The sequence below is a fragment of the Crinia signifera genome, chromosome 5, assembly GCF_055691185.1.
Source record: "Crinia signifera chromosome 5, ASM5569118v1, whole genome shotgun sequence".
NCBI classification, from domain to species: Eukaryota; Metazoa; Chordata; class Amphibia; order Anura; family Myobatrachidae; genus Crinia; species Crinia signifera.
This window is the reverse complement of record NC_139221.1, coordinates 214699712-214720469: the sequence shown is the minus strand read 5'-3', so window position 1 is coordinate 214720469 and position 20758 is coordinate 214699712.

Sequence of the window (20758 nt, the reverse complement as noted above, 5' to 3'; positions counted from 1 at the left end):
TAGATATTCATATATTCACTGCACCCGATCATTACATATGCACAATCGGGTGCAGTGAATACCTGCTCCCCTGCTGGCTATCCCGGGGGGCAGCCTGTGCTGCCTGGCTCCTGGGGAGCCCACCTCCCCCCCACAAACTTTCTGGGGCAGACAGGGAGACTTCCATCTCCCTGCCTGCCGCCGTCCTCAGGCTCCCTGCGGCATCCGCCGCAGGAGTTAAAATTCACCGGTCAGGGGCAGCGAGCCCGTGACTCGTTGAATACTGGGGACAGCGAGGCTCCGGAACACGGCGGGCAGTGGCGACTGTGCAGCGAATCCTAAACAGGATTCGCTGCACATCGTTAATATTTTCATTGAATACTGCCCATTATGTTCCTGATTCAGACCGGATCGTTGCTGTGTGAATTAGCAGCAGTCAGTGAACAGGTAAACATAGCCCCGCTATAGTGAAATCCTGCCTAGCAAATTAATGTGTTCCCTGTGCAAATAGATGTGTACTGCTAGGGAAGATTTTGCAGCTGAGCGAATATGTCAAAATCCATTCATAAGACGTTCACCATTGAATGTTTTTTTCCACTGGTCACCGACCATCGCAGGCTCAGTGTAGCCAGGGACTTACTCAGATACTGCCATGAAATCAGCCTGATAAAGGCTGGAACTGATGTCACAAAGTTTCCCTTAAAATACATAGGCATGCCAGCATTGTCCGAAGCACGCATCGTTATCTCCCTGTCACGCCTGCGTTTTTCTAGGTACTCCAATTAAACAGAGGATACTGCCCCCAGATGGCAAATTCCTGTCAACCACCTTGCAAGCGGCAAGCGAAGGAAAAAGATAGCCGTATTTTTTTAATAGTAGGCATTGCGCACACATATTGCAGCCTATTCGCATGCGCAGCACATAGATAAGCCACTGTGCAAATTCGCACAGCAGTGATCAGATCTGAATCAGACCATATATATATATATATATATATATATATATATATATATATATATATATATATATATATATATGCAAAAGAAGGGAAAAGAAAGCGCACCAATGAGCAGAAGTATCATAAGAAATACACACTGATTTTATTGCTCACATACATTGTAGTTAACGGAAATAAGCTTGTCAGCTCGATGTAACACAGGGACCAGGGCACTCCTACAGATGTCAAGTCTACCGCGCCACAGCCTCGGATCACCGGACAGATATCCAAACGCCACAGGGAACGATGCAGGGAGCCGCCTGGATCACCGCTGGACACCACTACGTCGGACCAACAAGCCAGGCCCAACGCGTTTCGACACTCAAACGGCCTTCGTCAGGGGGTGTGGTTACCTCAGGTACATATCAGGTTTATATACCCTCTTTTTCTTTACAGGTGACATCTCTTCAACAATCATCATTAATCAAGCCGGACAATCAAGGCTTTAGCAGCACATACAAGTCATACAATAGTCAATGCAAAGAACTAATTTGCAGGTTAATACCATATCATTGCCAACATATATACAATTTAAGGAATATGCCATAAAATACATTAAAATCAATATGTGTATACATTTAATATTGCACTTCAAGACTAACTTTAAAATACACTATACTACCAATAAAACATATATATATGATTTAAAGCAATGTCGGCCATTGACCTGCGGAGACATAATACATATTATTAAAAGACAATCATTAACATATATTCTACATAAAATTATTCAACATTTAATACCTAGAACATACGATATCAGATAAAAATATCATTCAATAAAGAAGCAGCAGTTGTTTTTTATATATATACAAAGAAGCAGAAAAAATGTACACCAAATCACTCAGAACGCTAGCAGCATTCAAACTGATTATTTATATACCCGACTAACCTTGTCATGTATCGGATACTAGCGAATAAATCAATTTTTCATAGGATACTATACTACTTTAAACCAATGCATAAACGATAATATATCAAATAATAGAGGAGAGGAACTAATATATACTTCATCTATTTCATCTCGTTATGTGGCTGGCATCACTACTGAGACCTCGCCGGTGGGATCATAACCCCTTATTAACCAGACGAATAAAGTACAACTCAACATTTTTTGTCTGATCAAGGGAGAAATGACACACACACACACAACGATATTATCCCAGAAAAGGTGTGATGTCACAGCCTTCATTCAGACCTTGTGGAGACATTGTGCCTAAGGTATAGATCCAAAAGGTCTCCCTTTTACTTAATTTCTTAGCAAGATCTCCACCACACTCATCCAAAACTACGTGTTCAATAGCCTTGAACATTAAATTGTCAATGTTCGAATTACAGCATTGGATAAAGTGTCGTGGAACGCTATGTAGGTAAATTTTGTTCTTAATACTTCGTGCATGTTCTAGCATGCGAATTTTCAGTTGTCTTTTAGTTTTCCCCACATAGCGTTTGCCACATTTACACTCCAGCAAATACACAACATTTGTAGTGATACAACTCATGTGACTCTTAATCAGAAAAGACCTACTACTATCATGGTTAAAAAACTTAACCCTCTCTTTGCTGGCATGTTTGCACATTTTACATTTGCTACAGGGAAAAAACCCTTTCGTCTGATTTAGCCAACTTGGTTCTATATCAGTCTTCAGACTACTGGGTGCCAGAATGGATTTCAGGGAATTCGCTCTTTTAAAGACCACTTGGGGTTTTTCAGGCAGTACTGTTCTCAATAACGGATCTAACATTAGAACATCCCAGTGTTTACTAATAATATCTTTTATCAATCTCCCTTGGGAATTAAATGATAGTTTTTCTAGTTGTGCACAAATCGAATCTAGATCACCGCAATCATCCGAGACATCAGTGCTACTTTGTTGTTTAAAATCTAGTGCCTCATTAAACCTTTTATGGCATTCTTTGAATCTAGTATTGCGTCTCTCCAAACTAGCTTTGAAAGAGATGAAATTAAGCTGGGAGATCACCACTTTAGAGAATTATATAGAGTCACAACGTGGTTTTAGGATTATGAAGAATCCTACCTTTGGAAATGAAAGAAAGGAATTTCTTGACGCATGGTTTAAAATAACAGACACGTGCTCTATAGAATTAATGAAATTAATTGTAAAAGAATGCCAAAAAGAGACTGTTGTAGTTGATTTCGAGATAGCAGCATTGGAGAAAAAGGTTGATCCTTTAAAAAAATTAAAAGAATATAAGAGTCTTAAAAAAGCAAGTGATACTAAGATAACAAAAATAGAGGAAGAAGTTATAGAAATTAAAGTTAAAAAATTTAAGAGAGATCTCATGGATTACAGAAATGGTAATGTTAGAAAGTGGCCACAAACAGTGAGGTCTAGGGAAAATAACTGGAGAGGCCATAATAGCAATAATGATTGGTTTAGACCTAAAAAAACTTATCCCAATGGTAACAACAGATATGAAGCATCAGGGAATGATAGACAGGATAGGTATAACGTCCCCACATCCAATAGATTTAGACATCTTGAAACTCCCCCCAACCAACAGCAACGGCGTAATTTTTTAGACAGACCAGTTTGGAGGGACAGAGTGAATATGAGTATGAAGCCATTAGAGAGTCCATAGCAAAATTTAAAAAGAAACAACCTAGCAGACGCGGAAAGAGAGGTAGAAAGTGGTTACAAAATGCGGAAACAAAAGTGTAACCTCAGGTATCTTCAATCTATCCGATCATACGTTGACTAACAGTGAAAATTTGTTACTTTCCAAAGGGTTGTCGTTTGCGCCAGCAAAAGACCCGGCTGGTTTTGAATTATTCGTGGATGCTAACAAGTTCACCAGAACTTTGACACTTAAAAGACACTTCTCTAAAAACTTGAACCCTGTTATTACTAAAATAGAACCCATTGAGAGTATTAATAAAACCGGCTTGAAACCTAAGTTGACTTTTTACCCCGTGGAATCAGGGGGGAACTACATTGAAACATTTTCTACCCTTATTAAACAGGATTTTGAAGTATTATGTAAAAAGAATACTGACACTATGAGCACTAATAATATTAAAAGAAATTTAACAAAGGCTGCATTTACAGCTATACGGAGTTTAGAGGAAAATAATAAGTTTGTTATAAAACAGGCAGACAAGGGGGGGGGATCGTGGTGCTTAATAAGAGTGACTATCTTGAGGAAGCTTACCATCTATTAAATGACACTACCACTTATTCTAAATTAGATAGTGATCCAGCTAGTGGGATAGTAAATGAGATCAAGAACATGATAGATTTAGGAATTAAAGATGAACTACTAACAGAGAAGGAAGCACAGTATATCATGATCACACACCCTTCTGTAGCAATATTTTATTATCTCCCAAAAGTGCACACGCGTCTTGAGAAACCACCGGGCCGACCCATAGTGGCCGGCATCGGGTCAGCAACTTCCGCCTTATCTGAATTTGTAGATGTGCACATACGTAAATATGTACTAAATTTAGATTCATATCTTAAAGACTCAACGCAAGTGCTAAGAGAACTTGAATCATTCCAATGAGAAGAGGACTTTATTTGGTGCACAATCGATGTTGAGGCCCTTTATACCTCAATACTGCATTCGGGTGGTATAAGTGCTATAAAATATTACTTAGACAAAGATCTCAGTTTAGAGGGGGAGTTCAAAGAGTTTTTATTGAATTGTGTCAATTTTATAATGAAGAACAATTACTTTCTGTTCCAGGGAGAGTACTATCTCCAGCAACGAGGAGTTGCAATGGGGACTCCTTATGCTCCCAGCCTCGCTAATCTTTACTTAGGTGAGTGGGAAGAGAATAATGTGGATATTAATGTCATTTTTAAAAACAACTTAAGATGGTTTAAACGTTATATTGACGATCTTATCATAATATGGTAAGGCGATGAGGACTCTTTTAATTTGTTTATGACTAGATTGAACACCAATAAGTATAATTTAAAATTCACCAGTAATATAAACAAGAATAAAATTGAATTCTTGGACTTGGTGTTAGATACCGGGAACTGGCCTGCAGACCCGGTAATTAATTCATACACACATCTGAAAAGCGTAGACAGCAACAGCTATGTTGATTATAAAAGCTGTCATTACCGTAAATGGCTCAACAATGTCCCCTATTCACAATACATGAGGGTCAGAACAAACTGTAACACAGAGTTGAAGTTTGAAGAACAGTCGAAAATATTTGATGACAGGTTCAGTGAAAAACACTATCCCGAACATTTAATTAAGAAATGTAAGAATAGAGCAAAACATCTTGACAGGAAGGAATTATTACAATACAAAACGAAAAATAGTGACGATAAAAAGATCTTTGTACCTTTTATAACATCATTTAATTCCCAAGGGAGAGAGATAAAAGATATTATTAGTAAACACTGGGATGTTGTAATGTTAGATCCGTTATTGAGAACAGTACTGCCTGAAAAACCCCAAGTGGTCTTTAAAAGAGCGAATTCCCTGAAATCCATTCTGGCACCCAGTAGTCTGAAGACTGATATAGAACCAAGTTGGCTAAATCAGACAAAAGGGTTTTTTCCCTGTAACAAATGTAAAATGTGCAAACATGCCAGCAAAGAGAGGGTTCAGTTTTTTAACCATGATAGTAGTAGGTATTTTCTGATTAAGAGTCACATGAGTTGTATTACTACAAATGTTGTGTATTTGCTGGAGTGTAAATGTGGCAAACGCTATGTGGGGAAAACTAAAAGACAACTGAAAATTTGCATGCTAGAACATGCACGGAGTATTAAGAACAAAATTTCCCTACATAGCGTTCCACGACACTTCATCCAATGCTGTAATTCGAACATTGACAATTTAATGTTCAAGGCTATTGAACGCATAGTTTTGGATGAGCGTGGTGGAGATCTTGCTAAGAAATTAAGTAAAAGGGAGACCTTTTGGATCTATACCTTAGGCACAATGTCTCCACAAGGTCTGAATGAAGGCTGTGACATCACACCTTTTCTGGGATAATATCATTGTGTGTGTGTGTCATTTCTCCCTTGATCAGACGAATAATGTTGAGTTGTACTCTATTCGTCTGGTTAATAAGGGGTTATGATCCCACCGGCGAGGTCTCAGTAGTGATGCCAGCTGCATAATGAGATGAAATAGATGAAGTATATATTAGTTCCTCTACTCTATTATTTGATATATTATCGTTTATGCATTGGTTTAAAGTAGTATAGTATCCTATGAAAAATTGATTTATTCGCTAGTATCCGATACATGACAAGGTTAGTCGGGTATATAAATAATCAGTTTGAATGCTGCTAGCGTTCTGAGTGATTTGGTGTACATTTTTTCTGCTTCTTTGTATATATATAAAAAACAAATGCTGCTTCATTATTGAATGATATTTTTATCTGATATCGTATGTTCTAGGTATTAAATGTTGAATAATTTTATGTAGAATTTATGTTAATGATTGTCTTTTAATAATATGTATTATGTCTCCGCAGGTCAATGGCCGACGTTGCTTTAACCCCTTCATGACAGAGCCAGTTTTTGCCTTCCTGACAGAGCCCTTTTTTTCAAATCTGGCATGTATCACTTAAGTGGGGATAACTTTTTTTTGCTTTTACTTATCCCAGTGATTTTGAGATTGTTTTCTCGTGACACATTGTACTTCAAGTTAGTGGTAAATTTTCGTCGATACAGTCTGTGTTTTTTTGTGAAAAATACCAAAATGTCGTAAAAAAATGGAAAATTTTGCGATTTGCAAAATGTTAAATTTTCTGCTTGTGAGACAAATAATCTTACCACTCAAAATAGTGAATAACTAACATAGACCATATGTCTACTTTATGTTGCCATCATTATTTCAACCTCATTTTCATTTTTTTGGACACTAGGAGGCTTAAAATATGAATAGCAAATTCTCAAATTTTCAAGAAAATTTCAAACTCTGATTTTTTTAGGGACCAGGTCAGTTATGATGTGACTTTGAGTGACTTGTATGTGAGACACCACCATAAATGATGCCATTTCAAAAACTGCACCCCTCACAGTATTCAAAACAGCATTTTGGAAGTTTGTTAACCCTTTAGGTGTTTCACAGGAATTAAAAGAAAGTGTAGGTGAAATTTCAAAATTTCATTTGTTTTGCAGATTTGCAATTTTAATACATTTTTCTAAGGAACACAGTAGATTTTACTAGAGAAATGTGACTAAAAATTGATTCCCCCAATTCTTTGGTTTTCATAAATATCCTATATGTGGCCCTAGTGTGCACGGTGACCAAACCACAGGCTTCATAATAGAAGGAGCACCTACTTGATTTTGGAGCCTCCTTTTTATGAGATTATTTTTTAGGCACCATGTAGGTTTCTAGGCACCATAAGATGCTAAAAGTTAGGTACCCCCCCACAAGTGACCCCATTTTGCAAACTACACCCTTCAGGGAATTCATCTAGGGGTATAGTGTACATTTCAAACCCCCAGGGGTTTCACCAATTGTGGTACAACTGGGCAGTGAAAATGAAAAAAATTAATTTTTCATTTTCACAGCTCAGTTGTATCAAAATTGGTGAAACCCCGGGGGGTTTGAAATGTACACTATACCCCTTGATGAATTCCCTGAAGGGTGTAGTTTGCAAAATGGGGTCACTTGTGGGGGGGTTCCACTGTATGGGTGTTTCGGGGGTCATTCAACCAGAATCTGTGCTGCAAAATCCAAAAATCACTCCTTCCCTTCTGAGTCCTGCCATGCACCCAACTGGTATTTTTTGGTCACACATGAGGCATTGCCGTACTCGGGAGAAATTGGGGCACAGATTTTGGGGTGCTTTGTCTCCTTCATTCCTTGTGAAAATGAAAAATTTTGAGCCAGATCTGCATTTTTGTGTAAAAAAATGTAATTTTTTACAGAAAAATGCAGTTCTGGCTCAAAATTTTTTATTTTCACAAGGAATGAAGGAGACAAAGCACCCCAAAATCTGTGCCCCAATTTCTCCCGAGTACGGCAATGCCTCACGTGTGACCAAAAAATACCAGTTGGGTGCATGGCAGGACTCAGAAGGGAAGGAGTGATTTTTGGTGGTGGAATGAATGGTGGGTGCTATGTCGCATTAGCAAGACCCCCGAAGCACCAATACAGTGGAACCCCCCCACAAGTGACCCCATTTTAGTCACCAGCTTTGGGAGGGGGGCTGGCGCTGCGGCTGGCGGGGGGGTAGGAGGGGTGCTGGTGCTGCGGCAGCCGGGTGGGTGGGAGGGAGGGGGGCTGCCGGGTGGGAGGGGGGGGGGGCTGGCGATCGGTGGTAATCGGTGCGGTATATACACACACACATATATATATATGTGTGTATATATATATATATATATATATATATATATATATAAATATATATACACACACATATATATATATATATATGTGTGTGTATATATATATATATATATATATATAAATATATTTTTTCAGTGCATACTGTACATTTAATTTTTAACTTTTTCTGCAGCTTGATGCTGCTGCTGCTGCTGCGGGGGGGAGGGGGGAGGAGGGCAGCGCTGCGTGCGCTCCAGACGCTCCGGGGGAGCCGGGGGAGCTGCTGCTGCTGCCGGGTGAGTGCCCGGCGGGTTCGAGGGGGGGCTGCACATCGGTGGTGATCGGTGCTGTACTTGACAGCACCGATCACCAGTGAATCCCTGTGTTACCGAGCGGCTTAGCCGCCGGTAACACAGGAAACGCTGTGAATGGCTGTTCAGATTTGAACAGCCACACATCGATCGCCGACCGGGGGGGGCACCCCTGCCCCCCCTGGGCGGCGAGGGGGGATGTCTGCTGTCAGGGACAGCAGACATCACCTAACTGTCACTGCGTCTCTAGACGCAGTGACAGTTAGAAGTCATGACGTATATATACGTCATGTGTCGGGAAGTACTTCCCGACCATGACGTATATATACGTCAAATGTCGTGAAGGGGTTAAATCATATATACTGTATATGTTTTATTGGTAGTATAGTGTATTTTAAAGTTAGTCTTGAAGTGCAATATTAAATGTATACACATATTGATTTTAATGTATTTTATGGCATATTCCTTAAATTGTATATATGTTGGCAATGATATGGTATTAACCTGCAAATTAGTTCTTTGGATTGACTATTGTATGACTTGTATGTGCTGCTAAAGCCTTGATTGTCCGGCTTGATTAATGATGATTGTTGAAGTGATGTCACCTGTAAAGAAAAAGAGGGTATATAAACCTGATACGTACCTGAGGTAACCACACCCCCTGACGAAGTCCGTTTGAGTGAAGAAACGCATTGGGCGTGGCTTGTTGGTCAGACGTAGTGGCGTCCAGCTTCCAGTGGTGATCCAGGCGGCTCCGTGCATCGTTCCCCGTGGCGGCTCCGGCGTTTGGATATCTGTCCGGCGATCCGAGGCTGTGGCGCGGTAGACTTGACATCTGTAGGAGTGCCCTGGTCCCTGTGTTACATCGAGCTGACAAGCTTATTTCCGTTAACTACTATGTATGTGAGCAATAAAATCAGTGTGTATTTCTTATGATACTTCTGCTCATTGGTGCGCTTTCTTTTCCCTTCTTTTGCAAGTACCTTCGTGGGGATTTTTTGGTACAATCCCATTGAAAGAGAGCTGCACACATTGTGGGACATATTTCTGGACGTATCCGTGAACTGAGAGATCTGTGCGCTGGGGTATTGTTGTATCTATATATATATGTATATATATATATATATATATTAGGTGATTTATCGCGTCCTACGGGCGCTCTTCACACCGTTGTAAGGGACTGCGCCCCCTTAATTTGTGACCGTTTGTATTGTGAGAAATATGGTTAGAATTGTATGAAAGATGCCTGTATTGCAACTTCAGTTATAGGTGAAATGTGTTAAATAGAGAGCATATGATGTTTTGTTTAATTAAAAAGCGGATACAGAGTAAGATGTAAGTTGATAGTGTGGAGGGTACAGTGACATTTGTGTGTGTGTGTGTGTGTGTGTGTGTGTGTGGGGGGGTGCGTGTGGTTAAGTTGTGTGTGTGTTGTTAAGGTGTGTGTGTGTGCAATAGTATAGTAGGGTGTTTTTGAGTCAGCGGCTCCCCACTGGGAAAACAGGAGGCTGGGTAGTAATAGGGGTGTGTGGGCATATGGGGGACTAAAGAGGAGGGTGGGGGACACTGTGCAGCTTCTGCCAGTGGGTGAGGGTCCAGCGTGGCAGCACAGGAGTACAGGACGGTGGCCCTGAGTCAGTGTCTCCTCCTACTGGGTGGGAGTTATGGTGCATGAGAGCAGGAGGCTGGGTGGTAAAGCATGATAGGGGAATGTGGGCAACACAGGGTGAGCAGCTTACCACTTGCGGAAGTTACGGGGCAGGAGAACAGGAGGCAGGGCAGTGATAGAGGTGCGTGGGCATGAGGGGTAGTAAAGGTTTTTGGCTGTTGCAGAGTAGGGATGGGCATTAAAACATAGAAACATATAATTTGACGGCAGATGAGAACCACTTGGCCCATCTAGTCTGCCCCTTTTTTTAAACATGTTACCTCAAACCATATTTGATCCTTATTTTTTTGTAAGGATATCAATATGCTTATCCCAAGCATGTTTAAATTGTACTACTGTATTTGCGTCTACCACCTCTGTTGGGAGGCTATTCCACTTATCTACTACTCTTTCTGTGAAAAAATTCTTCCTCACATTTCCCCTGAATCTTCCTCCCTCTAGTTTCAGTGCATGTCCTCGTGTTCTGTTGCTCCTCTTCCTGTGAAGAATGTCTCCCACCTGTACCTTGTTAAAGCCCTTGATATATTTGAAAGTTGACTATTCTGCCACAGATGCACGTGAAGGAAGTCTCTGATAGTTGTGAGTGGCAACCCTTATGCAAACAGTGGAAGATAGTGAACTCGCTATGTTAAATTCCCCTAGCACACCAGTTGCATGTAAGGATCCAGTGAGGAGGATACAATGGTAATGCTTTAGGTATTTTATTGCTGTACCTTGAAATGATGCACAGTTATTCCTTGAGGGATGATACATAGAAGTCAAAGCAAACCTAAGTCTACAGCATCTGCATGTATACACATAGTCTGCAAGCAAGTTTAGAGCTGGCTGCCATCTTATGAGAAAACATGGCTACAAGCGCTTCCTAACTCAGCTCTCCACCTATAAGTTAAAGCACAATTCTACCTTCAAGAGGCAGTTCTAAGCAAGTTATAACATGTCCTCAAAAGGTTCTGTGGATTCCTCTGTGGCTGCACAAAAGCAAGTCCATCATGCCTTTGATAACTCAAATGTACAGGAAGCAGAGTTCAAGCTTACTGAAGGACAAGATGTACGCCCTAAACGTGCATTCAAACCTACACAAAAGATTAGAGAGACTTTTGAGACAACCAGAGATGAATTTAAGGACAATTTACATGATTTATGGGAAAGAGTGGAATACCACATAGCAGCTCTTCCACGCTTTAACAATGATGCAACAGAGTTAACCGCGGTTTTGAATCGCTTATCTACCGCCTATGATCGCTACCAGAGACTGTCCGCAAAATACATCACATTTCTGGGTAATTCTGATTTTGATGATGCCTCAGCAGAGCTAGCTGAGATAGAGACTCTACTCCAAAGAAATAATGCTTTAGTTCAAGATGCCAAAAACAAAGCAGAATTCCGCATCGCACACTTACAAGAAGTTAGGTCACATCGATCAACTTCAACCAAGCTTACATCCTCATCTGCCAGATCGTCTCGTTCCAGAAGGTCAGCTTTACATGAGAAGCTAATAGAAATCCGTGCAGATGCAGAAGAAGCTAGTGTAAGAATTTCTTTTGCTAAGAAGGAAGCAGAGGTAAGAGAAAAAATGGCACGGATGAAGGCTGAGGCAAAGATCCTCCAAATGGAAAAGGAAGAAGCAGCTGCCTTAGCCAAACTGAAAGTCCTTGAACAAGCATTAGGCCAAGGTACTGATCTGAACCACTACATCCCAGGAGAAGTAGAAAACCCAGCAGACCGCACTGCTGATTATGTGCTAAAGCAACTAACACCTATACCTCCTGCTTACCATGAAGATTCAGCTCTCAAAACAGAAGCTTCTAAGTTGCGCATACCGATGCCACCCCCAATCTTCAATGCAGACATACCGACACAGCAACAGGTGATGCCACCTACCAATGACAAGGTAATTTCCAACTACAAGCTAGCAGATTCCCCAGTAACTAAACCACAGCTTAATCCTTATGCTACATCATTTTGGCCTGACATATCTCAGCCTTATACGCCAGAGAACTTACATACCCCAGCGGCACCACAAGTTCATCCAGCAACAAGGAATGAGAGAACCGACATGTCTGACCTTGCCAGATACATGATACGCAGGGAGCTTATAAACACCAGTCTCTCAAAGTTTGATGACTGTGCTGAGAACTATAGAGCTTGGAAATCGACCTTTGAAGCTGTAATCCATGATCTTAACTTCACCGCCAAGGAAGAACTTGACCTGCTTGTCAACTGGTTAGGCCCAGAATCTACAGAACGCATCAAGACATTAAGAACAGTTCATACCGGCCACTCAGAGGAAGGTCTTGCTGCAGCATGGGAGAGACTTGAACAGACTTATGGCAGTTCTGAAGCTATAGAAAGTGCCTTATTCAAAAGACTTCAAGCCTTCCCAAAGATAACTAGCAAAGAAAACCACAAGCTCCAGGATCTAAGCGACCTATTAAAAGAATTAGAACTAGCCAAGTTAGATCCTCGTCTGACAGGACTGAGTTACCTTGACACTGCTCATGGCGTGAATCCAGTGGTGTCCAAACTACCTTACGGCATGCAGGAAAAATGGGCAGACCAGGGTTCCAGGTACAAAAGAGAACACAAAGTGTCCTTTCCCCCTTTCTCTTACTTTTCCAGATTCATCAGTGACCAAGCTTAGAAGAAGAATGATCCCAGCTTTGACTTCACTGAACCTATTCCAGCAGCTTCACCGTCATCCTCAAGGTATGATAACACTGCTACCAAACATAGAGATTTAAGGAGAACAGTATCTGTCAGAAAGACTAACGTCCCACTTACTGCGCCCTCATACACCAAGCAAGATGCTCCTGCTCTTAAACAAAGGGACTCCAGTCGTGTGTGCCCTATCCACAAAAGGCCTCATCCACTAAAGGAATGTCGTGGACTTAGGGCTAAGACTTTGCAAGAGCGCAGAGATACTTTAAGAGAGCTTGGAGTGTTGTGCCTCTTCAGACCACATTGCAAAAGACTGTAAAGCTACCGTCAAGTGCACCGAATGCAATAGCGATAGACATGTTACAGCCATGCATCCCACTCTACCTCCAGAGAACACACAACTTTCAACAGCGCCTAACCCCATTGCAAAACATGGCGGGGAGCTACAACCTCAAGACTCAGCTACACCCACAGTTTCCTCATCATGCATGGAAGTATGTGGGGAAGAGAACAATCCCAAATGCTGTGCTAAGGTTTGTCTGGTCAAGGTCTACCCAGAAGGGCAATCTGAGAAAGCCACCAGAATGTACGCCATTATAGATGAACAAAGCAACAGGTCTTTAGCAAAACCTAAATTCTTTGAGATCTTCGGTATAAAGGGACAAGCAATGCCGTATTCCATTGACACCTGCTCCGGTCATACAGAGACTTTCGGCAGAAGGGCCACTGGCTATGTTATCTCCTCAATCAAGGGGAATACCCACATACCCTTACCAACATTAATTGAATGTGACCAGATACCTGATGAAAGAGAAGAAATTCCTACTCCAGAAGCTGCACTTCATCATCCTCACCTAAAACACCTTGCTAAAGAAATTCCTCAGATGGACATGAATGCTGACATTCTACTACTACTGGGAAGAGACATCCTGAGGGTCCATAAGGTACGCCAATATTGCAATGGTCCAGACGATGCCCCATATGCACAAAGACTCGATTTAGGCTGGGTAATTGTGGGCGATGTGTGCCTGGGCAAGAGCCATAAACCTTCTCAAGTTAACTCGTTTAAAACTTATGTGCTCAAAAACGGTCGCACAACTCACTTCAAGCCATGCTCACATCACTATGAAGTGAGAGAAAAGTTCTCTGACCTCATCCAGGTGCCAGAAGTAATTCCTACACCTTATGATGACTTAGGAAGATCAGTGTTTTGCACAACGCAAGATGACAACAGAATAGCCTTGTCCATAGAAGACAAAGAGTTTATTAAGATAATGGACAGCGGATTCTGCAAGGATGAATCTAACCACTGGGTTGCACCTTTACCTTTTCGGAATGTTAGAACACGACTGCCAAACAACCGAGAACAGGCTTTATCCAGATTCATGTCATTGCAACGTACATTAAAAAGCAAGCCTGAAATGAAAGATCACTTTGTGACCTTTATGAATAAGATACTTCAAAATGACCATGCAGAGCTAGCTCCACCCTTGCAAGAGCATGAAGAATGCTGGTATCTTCCCTCCTTCGGAGTGTATCACCCACGTAAACCCAAGCAAATCAGGGTGGTATTCGATTCAAGTGCCAAGCATTGTGGCGTATCTCTAAATGACGTTCTCCTCACTGGTCCGAACCTAACCAACAATCTGGTAGGAGTGCTTATGAGATTCAGAAAAGAGCCAGTTGCCATTACCGCAGACATTGAACAAATGTTCTATTGTTTTATTGTACGACAAGATCACAGGAATTACCTTAGGTTTCTATGGCACCGAGACAATGATACCAGCCAGGAAATGGTTGAATACCGCATGAAGGTGCATGTGTTTGGCAACAGTCCTTCACCCGAAGTCGCTACATATGGTCTACATAGGACTGCCTCTGATGGCGAATCAGAGTTTGGAAAAGATGCCCGACACTTCATTGAAAGAGACTTCTACGTGGACGACGCACTCAAATCTTTACCTACAGCAGAAGAAGCTATAGATCTGCTTAAAAGAACACAAGAATTTAGAGACTTGGATCTCGGCCAAGGCAATCCACCAGTACAGAGAAGTCTGGGTTTGCAGTGGGACTTGTTGCATGATTCCTTCGGCTTTCAAGTAAGTTGTGCAGATAAGCCATTTACCAAGCGGGGAGTCCTCTCAGTGGTGAACAGCCTATATGGGATTTGTAGCACCCTTAACTGTACAAGGCATATTTCTGTTAAGACAGCTCTCAGAGTCTATTGAGGACTGGGATGCTCCACTGCCTACAGACAAACAGCGAAGCTGGGAGTCTTGGAAGGAATCTCTACAAGCCTTAGATGGGATTCATGTACAACGATGTTACACTCCAACGTCTCTTGCCACAAGTCAGAGAAAAGAAATCCACATATTCTCAGATGCATCTACTGAAGCCATAGCAGCTGTCGCCTATTTGAAGGTAATAGACTCTTGTAATGAAACTCATGTTGGATTTCTATTTGGGAAGGCTAAGTTAGCTCCTAGGCCTGAACATACCATTCCTAGGCTCGAACTTTGTGCAACTGTACTGGCTGTAGAGATTGCAGACTTTATACAGCGAGAGTTGGATATTCAATTAGATGATGTTCAGTTCTACACAGATAGCAAGGTCGTTCTGGGTTATATAAGCAACCAGACGAAACGCTTCTATGTTTATGTCAGTAACCGCATTGAAAGGATCCGAAAATCCTCTAAACCTGAACAATGGCACTATGTTCCAACACATCTCAATCCTGCAGATTGTGCCACCAGACCAGCGTCTTATAGTGCCTCTAAAAATTCTTCTTGGTTGACGGGCCCAGAGTTCTTGCAGAACCAGCCTGAAGAAACTCCCCTACAAGATGTCTTCAGTCTCCAAGATCCTGACATCGACCCAGAGATTCGTCCTGAAATAAGTACCCTTATTACAAGATCCAAAGAAACATTTGGTTTGGGCTGCCATCGCTTTGAATGCTTCTCCAGATGGCTAAATCTTGTACATGCCATCGCAAGGCTCACCCATGAGACTCTAACCACATGTTTGGCTGAAGTGACTGCTATCGTCGATTCAAGACCTCTTGTTCCTGTATCCACGGATCCAGAGACCCCTGTTATTCTCACTCCAGCAACTTTTCTCACTCAAAAACTTGGAACTGTTCCTAGTCCACCTGAAAACCTTTCATATCAGAAGAGGTGGAAACATGTTCAACATCTCGCCTACTGTTTCTGGAGCAGATGGAAAAGGGAATACCTTACTCTTCTTCAAGAACTTTGTTTAATTTGTTTCATCACTTGATACGTGCTTGAGAGACTTGTCCATTGGACTACTCCATATACACATTCCAGTATTGTTGTGTTTGCATTCTTGTATTTTGTCTTTCAGGTCAGAACCATCGTTGATTATCTCATGGACATTAATCCATAATGTCAAATGGTAAAGTGAAATCCTAGGATTTCAGACGGGGAGTGTGCTGCCCTAGTTAGGGTTTCTCAAGTTTAATCCACCATTTTGTATGGATGCTATATGATTTATTGAGTTCTTATGTATTTGTTATCCTTTGCTGCCATCTACTGGCCAATGTTATATTTACCTCTGTAAGTTAATGTAATTACCATATGTATGTGTCATGTGACCACTTCTGTTCTGTAAGCTCACTTCCAGTTCCTGTGTCAGCCTCATGTGTAGCAGACATGTTTTCCTGAGCTGCAGAAAGGATTTTGCTTTGACCTCTATGTATCATCCCTCAAGGTATAACTGTGCATCATCTCAAGGTACAGCAATAAAATACCTAAAGCATTACCATTGTATCCTCCTCACTGGATCCTTACATGCAACTGGTGTGCTAGGGGAATTTAACATAGCGAGTTCACTATCTTCCACTGTTTGCATAAGGGTTGCCACTCACAACTATCAGAGACTTCCTTCACGTGCATCTGTGGCAGAATATCTATCATGTCCCCCCTTTCCCTTCTTTGCTCTAAAGTATACATATTAAGATCTTTTAGTCTTTCCTGGTACGCTTTGTGATGTAGGCCATGCACCATTTTAGTTGCTCTTCTTTGTACAGTCGCTAATGTATTTATATCCTTCTGGAGATATGGCCTCCAGAACTGAACACAATACTCTAGGTGAGGTCGTACCAATGACCTATACAGTGGCATTATTACTTCTTTCTTTCTACTGCTGATACCTCTCCCTATGCAACCAAGCATCTGACTTGCCTTCTTCATTGCTTTGTTACATTGCCTACCTGCTTTTAAGTCCCCTGAAATAGTGACACCTAGATCCCTCTCTTCCTCAGTAGTTTCCATTATAGTGCCATTTATACTATATTGAGTCTTTGGATTTCTGAGACCCAAGTGCATGATTTTGCATTTTTTGGCATTAAACTGTAGTTGCCATTCTCTTGACCATTTCTCTAATCTGCCTAGATCCTCAATCATTTGTTTTACCCCTCCTGGTGTGTCTACCCTGTTGCATACCTTTGTGTCATCTGCAAAAAGGCACATTTTACCCTCAATTCCATTTGCAATATCACCAATAAAGATATTAAAAAGCACCGGTCCAAGTACAGATCCCTCGGGTACTCCACTTGTAACCTTTCCCTCCTTTGACTGTACTCCGTTTACTACAACTCTCTGTTTTCTGTCCTGCAACCACGCTCTTATCCATTCAACTATCTTAGAATCCAATCCCAAGCTTTCAAGTTTATTTAACAGTCTGCGATGTGGGACAGTGGCAAAAGCTTTACTAAAGTCTAGATAAGCTACATCTACAGCCCCACCTTGATCTATTACTTTAGTCACCCAGTCAAAAAAGTCAATAAGATTTGTTTGACATGATCTTCCCCCAGTAAACCCATGCTGTTTTGGATCCTGTAAATTGGTGCAGATGCCATAGATGGTTGGCATTGATGGCGATTTTGCACCATGCCATCGATAGTAGTAACATTTACTTGGATAACCATCGATTGTTGTAGCTATCAATGGTCATCCAATATATCTGACTGAATAGGCCGTGGGTCAATCAGAACTCGATTGCGGGACTTCCGGGTGTGGGGGGGCGGAGCTATGCTCCGTGTCCCATCACCTTAAAATTTTTTAAAACTTGATTGGTTCTCCTTTGCCATTGATGTAGGGAAACCATCTGGTCCTCCCACATCAATGGCAAAAGTATTCAACATCGGCCATAAACCATCGATGATTTGAAATCATTGATGGTCGATGGGCATCCCTAGAACTGGAGGAGGGTGGGGGACAGTATGCAGCTCCCAGCAGTGGGTGAGCGTCTCCTCGCACTGGGAGGGAGTAAGGGGGTGTATGAGAGCAGGAGACTGTATAATAGTGGTATGTGGGCAAGACATTGATAAAAGTTGTGGCGCTGGTGCAGAGGACCGTGGGGACACTTCTGGCAGTGGGGGGCCTTCAATCACTGGAAGGGGGGGTCGCAGGAGGGGATGCGGTCATCTATTAGAATGAACTTAGGTCTACAGTCATTAGGTCTACCCCACTAGGTCGACTGGCAGGAAGGTCGACCTGACTTAAGGTCGACATGGGCCAAGGTCGACATGACTTAAGGTCGAATTTGCATAAAGGTTGACTGGTCATAAGGTCGACATGGGTTTTTCACTGTTTTTTGAGCCGACGTGCCGACAGGCGGTATTTCATGCCCTACCATCCACTAGGGCGTGGTGGGAGAATAAAATAGTGTGCCGAGCGCAGCGAGGCATCGTGCCCGAAGCATCGCGAGCGAAGCGAGCGATGCGAGGGTCCGATTCTTATTGCCAACTGTGTCCATGTCGACTGTGTCGACATTCGGATAAAAAAACAGTGAAATATCCATGTCGACCTTATGACCAGTCGACCTTCCTCATGTCGACTTTTATGCAAATTCGACCTTAAGTCATGTCGACCTTGGCCCATGTCGACCTTAAGTCAGGTCGACCTTCCTGCCAGTCGACCTAGTGGGGTAGACCTAATGACTGTAGACCTAAGTTCATTCTGACAGATGTCCCGATTCCCGCAGGAGGGAGGGGCCTGCAGGGTGACGTGAATGAAGGGAGGGGGGGGCGCGGGGGTCCGTGAATCGCGGGAGGGGGGCGCGGGGGGGTCATGAATCGTGGAAGGGGTATGTCGTGGGCGGCCGCGAATCGCGGGAGGGCGTGTGCGGGGGGCGCCGTGAATCGTGGGAGGGGTGTGTGAATCACCGGGGGGGTCACGAATCGCGGGAGGGGGCGCCGGAGGTGCTGTGGGGTTCCGTGAATCGCGGGAGGGGGTCCGCAAATCGCAGAAGGGGTTGCGAGGGGTGCCGTGAGTTGCAGGAGGGGGATCCGCGAATTCCGGACGGGAGGGGGAATCAAGGGGCGGGGGGCCAGAATTGCGGGGGGGGATACCGTGAATTGCGGGAGGGAGTGGGGGTTTGCAAATGGCGGGAGGGGGCGCAGCGAAGCATCGGAGGGGGGCGCTGCGAATCGCGGGGGGTGCAGTGAATAGCGGGAGGGGGGGTCCGCGAATCGCGGGAGGGGGCTTGGGTTCGCAAATCACGGGAGGGGGGGGGGGGCGCCGTGAATCACTGGAGGGGGTGTGGGTCGCGGGGGGGAGGTGTCGTGGGTGTCCTGAGAATCGCGGGAGGGGGGTGTCGCGGGGGTCCTGCGAATCGCGGGAGGGGGAGTCGCAGGGGTCCCGCGAATCTCGGGAGGTGGGGTCGCGGGGGTCCTGCGAATTGCCGGAGGGGGGTGTCGCGGGGGTCCTGCGAATCGTGGGAGGGGGGTCGCAGGGGTCCTGCGAATCTCGGGAGGTGGGGTCGCGGGGGTCCTGCGAATTGCCGGAGGGGGGTATCACGGGGGTCCTGCGAATCGCTGGAGGAGGGGGTCACGGGGGTCCCGCGAATGGGTGGAGGGGGGGTCGCGGGTGTGCCGCGAATCGTGGGAGGGGGGGTCGCTGGGGCCCCGCGAATGGGGGAGGGGGGGGGTCGCGGGGGGTGCCGCGAATCGCGGGAGGGGGGCTTTGCTGGCAGAGGGGGGGGGGTGCGGGAGTAATGGCTGTGGAGTAATGGTGGATGGTGGGCGTGTACTGTAGCCCTGGCTGGGCGGGGGGAGGTGATGTCAAGGGGGTGGAATGTCATACACATGAACGTCATACACATAAAACACTGGTCTTTTCCCTAGGGGTGGCGGGTTTGTGTATCCAGCTGGGCGGGAGCGTTAGCTACACAGGGGATGTGTGGCTAAATATATAAGAGATATGGACCTACAATATATAATAAGGACCATTACTGCGATGACTTGAATTAGCACTGTACTGTACAATTATTATAACGGTGTAAGATCAGGATCTGCACAAAAAAGGCGTTTTTATCACGTAAATTCTCATCTTGTTAATCTGGGAATTCAGTTGTGTGCATAACGGCTTAGCTGCTTTACTCAGTTCAACTCGGTGCCAGTGGAATAGCAACGGTGCTGCAGAGCCCGCAGTGGCTAAGGGGAGCCAGCACTGGCAGGGTCTGTGGTGGTGCAATGGAAACACCCCAAGCTGGTGCATGAGGAAGAGACAGGCTCACAGCCTGATGGTGTGCACCACTGCCATGATTTGCAAGGACTTAGGAGGTGGGGCCTAATGCTCCAAAGTGTCCGCCCCCTCAAGAAACCCATGGTGGCTGTGTTCAGAGTCCTATAATTAATGTAAAGTCCTCCCTCTCTTTCTCTATCTCTCCCTTGGCTCCCCCCCCCCTCTCTCTCCCTGACCCCCCTCTGTCTCCCTCTTGCTATCCTCCCTCTCTCTCTTTCTCCCTCTTTATCCCCCACCCTCACTCTCTACATCTCTCTTTATCCTCACTCTCCTTTCGCCCCTCCCCCACTCTCCGTCCCCCTCTCCCCACTGGAT